The following is a 9561-nucleotide window of genomic DNA, read 5'->3' on the forward strand; positions in this document are numbered from 1 at the left end:
CTCGGCCAGGCTCGGGGAAGACGAAGGCGGCGCGGGTGGTGGGGACTCGGGCCCGGTCGGGAAGAAGAGGGCCGGCCCCGGGCTCTCGCGGGCCGGCGGCGGCGGGCGACGAAGTGGGCACGGAGGCGCCACGTGTTGGGCGAGCGGCAGCGGACGCGTCCGGTCGGATCGGACGTGTCCGGCCGGCGCGGGGATCCTTTTTTTTAGACTAGGGTTTCGGGGAGAGATCCGAGATTTGGAAAGGGGGGGGTCTATTTATAGGCATAAGTGGAGTTAGGAGAGTCCAAATGAGGTGCGGTTTTCGTCCACGCGATCGTGATCGAACGCTCTAGGACATGGAGCAGAGTTTGGTGGGTTTTGGGCCAAATTGGAGGGGTGTTGGGCTGCAACACACACGAGGCCTTTTCGGTCCCTCGGTTAACCGTTGGAGTATCAAACGAAGTCCAAATGATACGAAACTGGACAGGCGGTCTACCAGTAGTAAACCAAGGCCGCTTGGCAAGTCTCGGTCCAATCCGGAAATGTTTAATCCCCACACACGAAAGAAAGCTAGAAATGACCACCGGAGGAGAACGAAGCGCCGGAATTCAAAACGGACAACGGGGAAAATGCTCGAATGCATGAGATGAACATGTATGCAAATTTAATGCACATGATGACATGATATGAGATGCATGAAAACGACAACAACACACGGAGACAAAAAAACCCGAACCCGAGGAAATAAATATAACTTAACACCGGAAACGGCAAGAGTTGGAGTACAAATAGGGAAAGTTACATCCGGGGTGTTACAACACTCCACCACTACGAAAAGATCTCGTTCCGAGATCTAGGACTGAAAGAACTCAGGGTACTCAGAACGGAGGTGATCCTCGCGTTCCCAGGTAGCTTCACGGTCGGAATGGTGTGACCACTTGACTTTGAGAAATTTGATTGCCTTGTTGCGAGTCTTGCGTTCAGTCTCTTCAAGAATAGCAATTGGGTGCTCACGATAGGAGAGATCTTCTTGGAGCTCAATGTCCTCGAAGTTGACTGTGCGGTCAGGAGTCTTGAAGCACTTTCGAAGCTGAGAGACATGGAACACGTCATGAACATTTGCGAAGTTTGAAGGAAGCTCGAGTTGGTAGGCGAGGTCGCCTCTCTTGCTGAAAATCTTGAAAGGTCCCACGTATCTAGGGGCAAGCTTCCCTTTGATACCGAAGCGACGAGTACCTTTCATAGGAGAGACACGGAGGTAAACATGATCTCCGATCTCGAAAGCCAAATCACGGTGCTTACTATCATAGTAGCTCTTCTGGCGGGATTGGGCTGCTTGGAGGTTATCTCGAATGACTTTGCACATTTCTTCTGCCTCTGTGATTAAGTCATTACCCAAAAGCTGACGTTCACCGGTTTCAGACCAGTTGAGAGGGGTACGACACTTCCTGCCATACAGAATTTCAAAAGGGGCCTTGCCCGAACTTGCTTGAAAACTATTGTTGTATGAGAATTCAGCATAAGGAAGACAATCCTCCCACTTCATGCCGAAGGAGATCACACAAGCCCTGAGCATATCTTCAAGAATCTAGTTGACACGCTCGACTTGACCGCTTGTTTGAGGATGGAAAGCAGTGCTGAAGCGGATGTTGGTGCCCATGGCCTTCTGAAAAGAATCCCAAAACTTGGAGGTAAAGATGCTGCCACGGTCTGAAGATATCACTTGAGGAATACCGTGCAGAGAGACAATGCGAGAGGTATAGAGTTCCGCCAATTGAGCTGCAGTGATCGACTCTTTGATAGGCAGAAAGTGAGCCACTTTGGTGAGTTTGTCGATGACAACGAATATAGCATCATTGCCACGCTTGGACTTTGGAAACCCAGTCACGAAGTCCATTTCAATATGGTCAAACTTCCATTCTGGAATGGCAAGAGGTTGGAGGGGACCAGCTGGCCTTTGGTGTTCTGCCTTCACTCTTCTGCAGACATCACATTCATTCACGAATCGAGCGATCTCGCGCTTCATTCGAGTCCACCAATAAGCTTGCTTGAGGTCCTGATACATCTTCGTGCTCCCAGGGTGGATGGAGAGGAGAGAATTGTGAGCCTCGTTCATGATCACTTTACGGAGGTCCCCTTTGGGTACAACAATTTGATCCTCGAAGAAGAGAGTGTCCTTGTCATCAAGGCGGTAGCACTTATACTTGGACTGACTCTTGGTAATCCCAATCTTCACCTTTTTCACCATAGCATCAAGAAGCTGGGCTTGGCGAATCTGGTCTTCTAAGGTAGGAGAGACTTGAAGGTTGGCAAGGAAACCTTGAGGAACAACTTGCAGATTAAGTTTGCGGAAAGCTTCACAAAGCTCGGGTTGATAAGGCTTAAGAATCAGACTGTTGCAGTAGGCCTTTCTTCTCAAAGCGTCAGCAATCACATTAGCCTTGCCTGGAGTATACTCAATACTCGGATTATACTCTTGAATCATTTTGACCCATCGAGTTTGCCTTAGGTTGAGATTAGGCTGAGTGAAGATGTACTTGAGACTCTTGTGATCAGTGAAAATATCCACTTTTCTTCCCAATAGAAGATGTCTCCAAGTCAAAAGAGCATGCACAACTGCCGCCAACTCGAGATCATGAGTGGGTTAGTTCTTCTCATTAGGCTTCAACTGGCGAGGTGTATAAGCAACAACTTTCTTCTCTTGCATCAAAACTGCGCCAAGACCTTGGAGAGAGGCATCACAAAAGACCTCGTATGGCTTGGATTCATCAGGCGGAGTCAGAACTGGAGCAGTGATCAATTTCTCTTTCAAAGTGTTGAAAGCAATATCACACTCCGGAGACCAAACGTACTTGACGTGCTTCTGAAGAAGATTTGAGAGAGGCTTCGCGATCTTAGAAAAGTTTTCAACGAATCTTCGGCAATAGCTTGCGAGACCGAGAAAACTGCGGAGTTGCTTCACGTTCTGAGGAGGTTCCCAATTCACAATTGTAGACACCTTCTCAGGATTCACGGAAATGCCCTTGGCAGAGATGATATGACCAAGATAAAGAACCTCATCGAGCCAAAATTCACACTTGTGGCATAGAACTGATGTTCCCTGAGCTTATCGAGAACCAAACGCAAGTGCTTGGCATGATCTTCCTTGTTCTTGGAGAAAACCAGAATGTCGTCGAGATAGACCAAAACGAAGTCATTGGTGTAGGCGTTGAAGATGAAATTCATCATGCGAGAGAACGTTGGAGGAGCATTGGCGAGGCCAAAAGACATGACAGTGTATTCATATGAACCAAAGCTTGTTCTGAATGCTGTCTTGGGAATATCTTCTTCACGAATGCGAATCTGGTGATAACCCATATGGAGATCAAGCTTGGAGAATACTTGGGCACCTTTGAGTTGTTCGAACAGCTCATTGATGTTGGGAAGTGGGTATTTGTTCTTAATGGTCTTCTTGTTCACTGGGCGGTAATCAACACAAAGTCGGTCCGTTTCATCCTTCTTCTTCACAAAAAGAACACCACAACCCCACGGAGAAGAACTAGGCCGGATGAGACCCATTCTTTCTTGCTCATCGAGTTGCTTCTTCAACTCCTTCAACTCTTCAGGTCCGAGCTTGTAAGGACCTTTGCACACAGGTTCTGTGCCAGTCTCAAGTTCAATAACGAATTCAACTGGCCGGTGCGGAGGCATTCCTGGGAGCTCTTCTGGAAAGACATCTTGATATTCGCAAACGACTGGAATTTGAGAGATGGCATCCAATTCACCCTTCTCATTGAGAGAAAACAGATGGATGGTATTATCCCGAGCGGCAAAGACAATTACATCCTCAGACGAATGAGTCAATTGAATCTTCCTGGCTGCACAATCAAGCTGAGCCTTGTGCTTAGAAAGCCAATCCATTCCGAGAATAAGATCAATATCCGAGTTACCAAGAACCACCGGACAAGAGAGAAACTTGTAATCGCCCAACATGATAGAGACATCCGGGACGCAATTGTTAGAAGTCATTTGCTTGCCCGGAGACACAATCTTCAATGGAACAGGAATCCTTTCGGTCACAAAATCATGCTTGGCCACAAATGGAGTTGAAATAAAAGAAAGCGATGCACCAGTGTCAAAAAGAACTTTTGCAGGAACATCGTTAACAGGAAGGTTACCCATGATCACATCTGGTGAGTCCTCTGCCTGAGCTGCATTTAGCAGATTGACCTTGGCGTGCTTGGGGTTATGCTTGACCACAGCTGTACTTGCCGATCTGACAGGAGGAGGAGGAGGAAGACGCCTCTGGTTGAAACACTTGTTGGCATAGTGACCCTTCTGTTGGCACTTGTTGCACGTGACCTCTGAAAGCGGACGGTGATACGGAGCACTCGATCTTGGAGCTTGAGACGAAGTCTTGTTCTGAAAGCCTGGGTTGGGTGGGTGGGAAGAACCACTGCCACCTTTACTCTTCTGCTGGAACGGCTGACGGAACGGAGGAGGAGGAAGCCAAAACTTCTGCTGCTTGGCCACTTGAGTAGAGGAAGAAGGAGTAACATCTCTGACTTGCTTCCTGGAAGCATCACACCTCAACTGAGCAGCCTCTTGCTTTGGTGCCATGTTGTAGAACTCATCGTATCTCAAGGGCTCGAAGAGAACAAGAGCGAGCTGAATTTCTTCTCTGAGACCACCCCTGAACTGGTATATCATGCTCTTCTCATCAGGAACATCCTGCTTGGCAAAGCGGGCAAGCTTCTGGAACAATTTGTTGTAGTCATAGACAGACAAAGAGCCTTGCTTCAGATTGCGGAATTCCTCATGCTTGCTTTCAACCACACTCTGCGGAATATGATGAGCTCGGAAATCTCGACGGAAATCATCCCAAGTGATAACACGTCCACCTCTGGAATCCTTGTACTGCTGGAACCATTCTGCAGCTTGATCTTTGAGTTGGAAGGAAGCGAACTTGACAAAGTCCTCAGGTCTGACGTTACTACACTCGAAATGCTTACACAGATCCACAAGCCAATCATCAGCATCGGTTGCCTCAACACAATTGCTGAAAGTCTTTGGCCCATTAGCAAGGAACTGGTTGAGTGTAGCAAAGTGACTCTGATTGCTGCCTTGATTCCCTTGACTGCCTTGATTGCGCTCTTCAAGAATTTGCATGATCAGTTGTGTGTTTGCATTGGTTGCGGCCATCACAGCTTGCCATGCCTCTGGAGGAGGTGGAGGTGGTGGCGGATCTTGATTCTGGTTCTGACTGGTGCTCTTAGCGGGAGCCATCCTGAAGAGGTTGACCACCATTAGCACATAGACAGATAAATGAAGCTGAAACCAATGGAATGAAAATTGCAACATATAGTCTTCACATCCAAACAAAATGAACGAATGCATTCCTCTTCAAATGGTCACATATCCATAAATTGAGAAGCCACGTAGAATTAAGGTAGAGAAATAAATCAACAAGGTACGGATCAAGAACGAATAATCGGTAAGAAATCCCAATCTCAAACCAATATCCGTGGAAGAAGAACTAGAGCCACTAGAATTCCCACCTATGAAACTCCCGAACCTTTCCGGTTATGCAATCAGGTGTTGGGGATACAGGGGAAGCATAATATCTCACCCAAACTAGTAAATCCTACATCCAGCTGTATCCATCCTTCAACACATAACCAAGAAAACTTTGGAAACCATCTACCTCAACCTTCGAAAAGCATCCGTTATACAAGTTATGGCGATACTCCCGAACTCCCGCCCCAGTACTGGGTGGCGTCGAGGTTATCTCACAAATGAACTGCATAAAAGAGATTTTCGATGTCGGCGAACATATCTCAAGTATTCCAGAATTGCAACGATAAAATTATGATGACAACACCTCAGAGCTCAACTCCCCGGGACACTTCCACTAAACCCCTGACAGGAGGCACCAAGACAATGTTCTCATCATAAGCCATCGGAACGATTCCAAGATACTTGCGTGATCCTAAAAAAAAATTTAGTGAAATTTGAGAAGAGAAGAGTCAAAACTCTATGTCAGGATGCCTTACCAGAGCGATGAGGAGACTGGGAAGTAAAAAGAATTCCTAATCTCTTCGATATATAATTCCTAAGTGACTCAAAACATTTTTCTAGACACAACTCGGCCTCTAAAAACGATCAAGCAATGGGGCTCCTAAGGTCGGGGAAGGCTCTGATACCAACTTGTAACGCCCTCGATGCGGCTATAGCTCCCACGTGTCGAGGCACGACTTAGAGACATAACCGCATTGAAAGCAATGTCGCAAGTTAGGCAATCATTACAACATCCCATGTAAAGCATAATAAAAGGGGGAGAGACATAGTTGGCTTACACTCGCCACGTCACATCAAAATACATAAATAACATCCATCATACAAACACTCATGGCCCGACTACGGTGCCAAAATGGAAAAGAACCCAACATGCGACAAGGTCCCAATCAAACCCCAACTAGGCACCACTACTGATCATCAGGAAAAGACACGTAGTATCGCTGAGAGTCTTCGTCGAACTCCCACTTGAGCTCGTAATCGGCACCTGGAGCGGAATCACCTGGACCTACATCTGGAGTTATAGTATCTATGAGCCACAGGGACTCAGCAATCTCGCACCCTCGCGATCAAGACTATTTAAGCTTATAGGATTGGGTAAGGCAAATATAAGTGGAGCTGCAGCAAGCGACTAGCATATATGGTGGCTAACTTATTCGCAAAAGAGAGCGAGAAGGGGAGGCAAAGCACGAGCGAGAAGCTAGAGGAACAACCTGCGCAAGCACTACTCCAACACCGTGTCACTTCCCGGACTCCGCCGAGAAGAGGCCATCACGGTAACACACTCAGTTGATTCATTTTAATTAATTAAGGTTCAAGTTATCGACAACCGGACATTAAAAAATTCCCATCTGCCCATAACCGCGGGCACGGCTTTCGAAAGTTCAATCCCTGCAGGGGAGTCCCAACTTAGCCCATGACAAGCTCTCACGATCAACGAAGGAATAGACCTCCTCCCAAGACGTTCCGATCAGACTCGGTATCTCGGTAATTCAAGACATTTCGACAGGTTAAAACAAATCCAGCAACACCGCCCGAATGTGCCGACAAATCCCGATAGGAGCTGCACATATCTCTTTCTCAAGGCACACTCAGATGAACACTACGTACAACTAAAACCAACCCTCAAGTTGCCCCGAGGTGGCGCTGCAAGTGGCTCTATTTGGACCAACACTCAGAGGAGCACTGGCCCGGGGGGGTTTAAAATAAGATGACCCGCGGGCTCCGGAAACCCGAGGGAAAAAGAGGCTAGGTGGCAAATGGTAAGACCAAGGTTGGGCATTGCTGGAAAAGCTTTAATCAAGGCGAACTATCAAGGGGTTCCCATTATAACCCAACCGCGTAAGGAACGCGAAAATCCGGGAACATAACACCGATATGACGGAAACTAGGGCGGCAAGAGTGGAACAAAACACTAGGCGAGAGGCCGAGCCTTCCACCCTTTACCAAGTATATAGATGCATTAAGATAACATAGCGATATAATGATATCCCAACAAGTAAATAAATGTTCCAACAAGGAACGGCTCCAATCTTCACCTGCAACTAGCAACGCTATAAGAGGGGCTGAGCGAAGCGGTAACATAGCCAATCAACAGTTTGCTAGGACAAGGTGGGTTAGAGGTTTGACATGGCAATTGGGAGGCTGACAAGCAAAAGGTAGGCATCGTAGCATTGGCATAGCAAGAGCGAGCAAACTAGCATAGCAAAGATAGTAGTGATTTCGAGGGTATGATCATCTTGCCTGCCCAGTTGTCAGAGTTGACTGGATCCTCACAAGCAAACTCAACGGGCTCCTCGGTAGCGAACTCGTCTCCCGGCTCTACACAAACAAGACAAACAAGCAACAAGGATACAATCAACCACGTGCAAGACCAAGCAATATGAGGAAATGATGATATGCTATGCGGGATGCGATGCGGGATGCAAAATGCAAGATATGGCAGGAAATGCATGAACCTGGACTCAACTTGGAATTCCAAGGGTGCACTGGAAAGATGAGATGAAATCACTTGAAAACAATATAAAGATCATCGGAATCGGAGTTACGGTTTGGAAATGGCAAGCGTTTTACGAATGACACCGGTCTGCGATTTACAGCAAGTAGGCATCTAAATGCAATGCAATGGGCATGCTACAGCCACCAAACATGACAACAAAATACATGGCAGGGATGCACACAATATGCTTAACAAAAGACTAGCACTGAGCCACGGCCGATTCATCCATTAAGAGGTTCAAACAAGCATGGCAAAAACGCAAATGCAAAACAGATTCCAGACTTAGTGAAATTAACACTTGTCTGAAATTTCAGATCACGAAGCCCTCTTCGGAGCAGCAAAACAACATGATACATGACCTGATTAAGACAAGTAAGAACATGGCATGGAGCTACTCAACAACCTTAACAAAAGACCCAAAGTGACCTGAGGCCAAAAGGGTTCACAAAATATACTAACGGGCACACGAACATAGCAAAAACATAATCAGTTCTCAGACTTAGTGAAAACTGAGACATGCTGAAATATAACTCACGAAGGCCTGTAAACGAGCTCGATGCACTCACCACGGTGCAAGTCAAGGAAAGGCAGGCATACATCCATTAAGAAGGCACAAAATACAAGCTAGACATGGCAAGAACAATGGCATAGCATGCACGGATCAACTACAATAGCATCGGCAAAATCGCAAACGAGTTGACGATCTGCCCAGATTCACAACGAAGCAGAAGTAGAGCTCGATTGACTCAAGCTAGGATGCTCCATAATTGCAAACAAAGACATAGATGGATAGAGCATAACATGGTTAACAAAACTCCTTTACTGATCATCCTCAAAAGAGGCACGGATCACTAGAAAACAAGCTGAACATATGGCATCATGAACTAAATAATCCCAGACTTAGTGAAAACTACAAAGTCTCTGAAAATAGATTTCCCGGGTGCCTCACTTTGCAAGCTTTCACAACTCACCACACACATCCTAAAAATGCATCGGTTGCACCTCTGGAAAGAAGACAAAATGCTTAACAAAACATATGAAGGACTCACAGGCATAGCATGCACACAATAATCATGGCAAAAATGACAAAAGTCTAAGATGAACTAGCAGATCTGACAATTAACTCACGAAGCCTCCTTATAACAGCATTTTGGGCATCAAGATGAACTCAAATGAAAATGATGCAATAGAATGAAATGATGTACTCATCGAGACGAACATTTTGATATACTCTATGCCCAAAATGGAGTTACGGATGCGGAGATATCACTGGTCAAAGTATGCTCGAAAAACTAGGGTTCGGGAGAGAAAGTCAACCGAGGTTCAAAATATCTCAGATCCAGATCGGGATCTCGCGGGCACGGACTTCGAGGTTGACCGCGGGGCACTGTTCACGCCGGAGATCGGAAGCCGAGGTCGCCGGAAGAGGGACTTGGGGCACCGGATCCAGCCCGTGGCGGCGATGGCCGGCGACGAGGGAGGCGGTGGCGGAGACGCGGAAGCCGAGGCGGGGCGGCGCGGCTGCCGGA

This window comes from Triticum aestivum, chromosome 7A, assembly GCF_018294505.1.
Source record: "Triticum aestivum cultivar Chinese Spring chromosome 7A, IWGSC CS RefSeq v2.1, whole genome shotgun sequence".
Classification (NCBI taxonomy): domain Eukaryota; kingdom Viridiplantae; phylum Streptophyta; class Magnoliopsida; order Poales; family Poaceae; genus Triticum; species Triticum aestivum.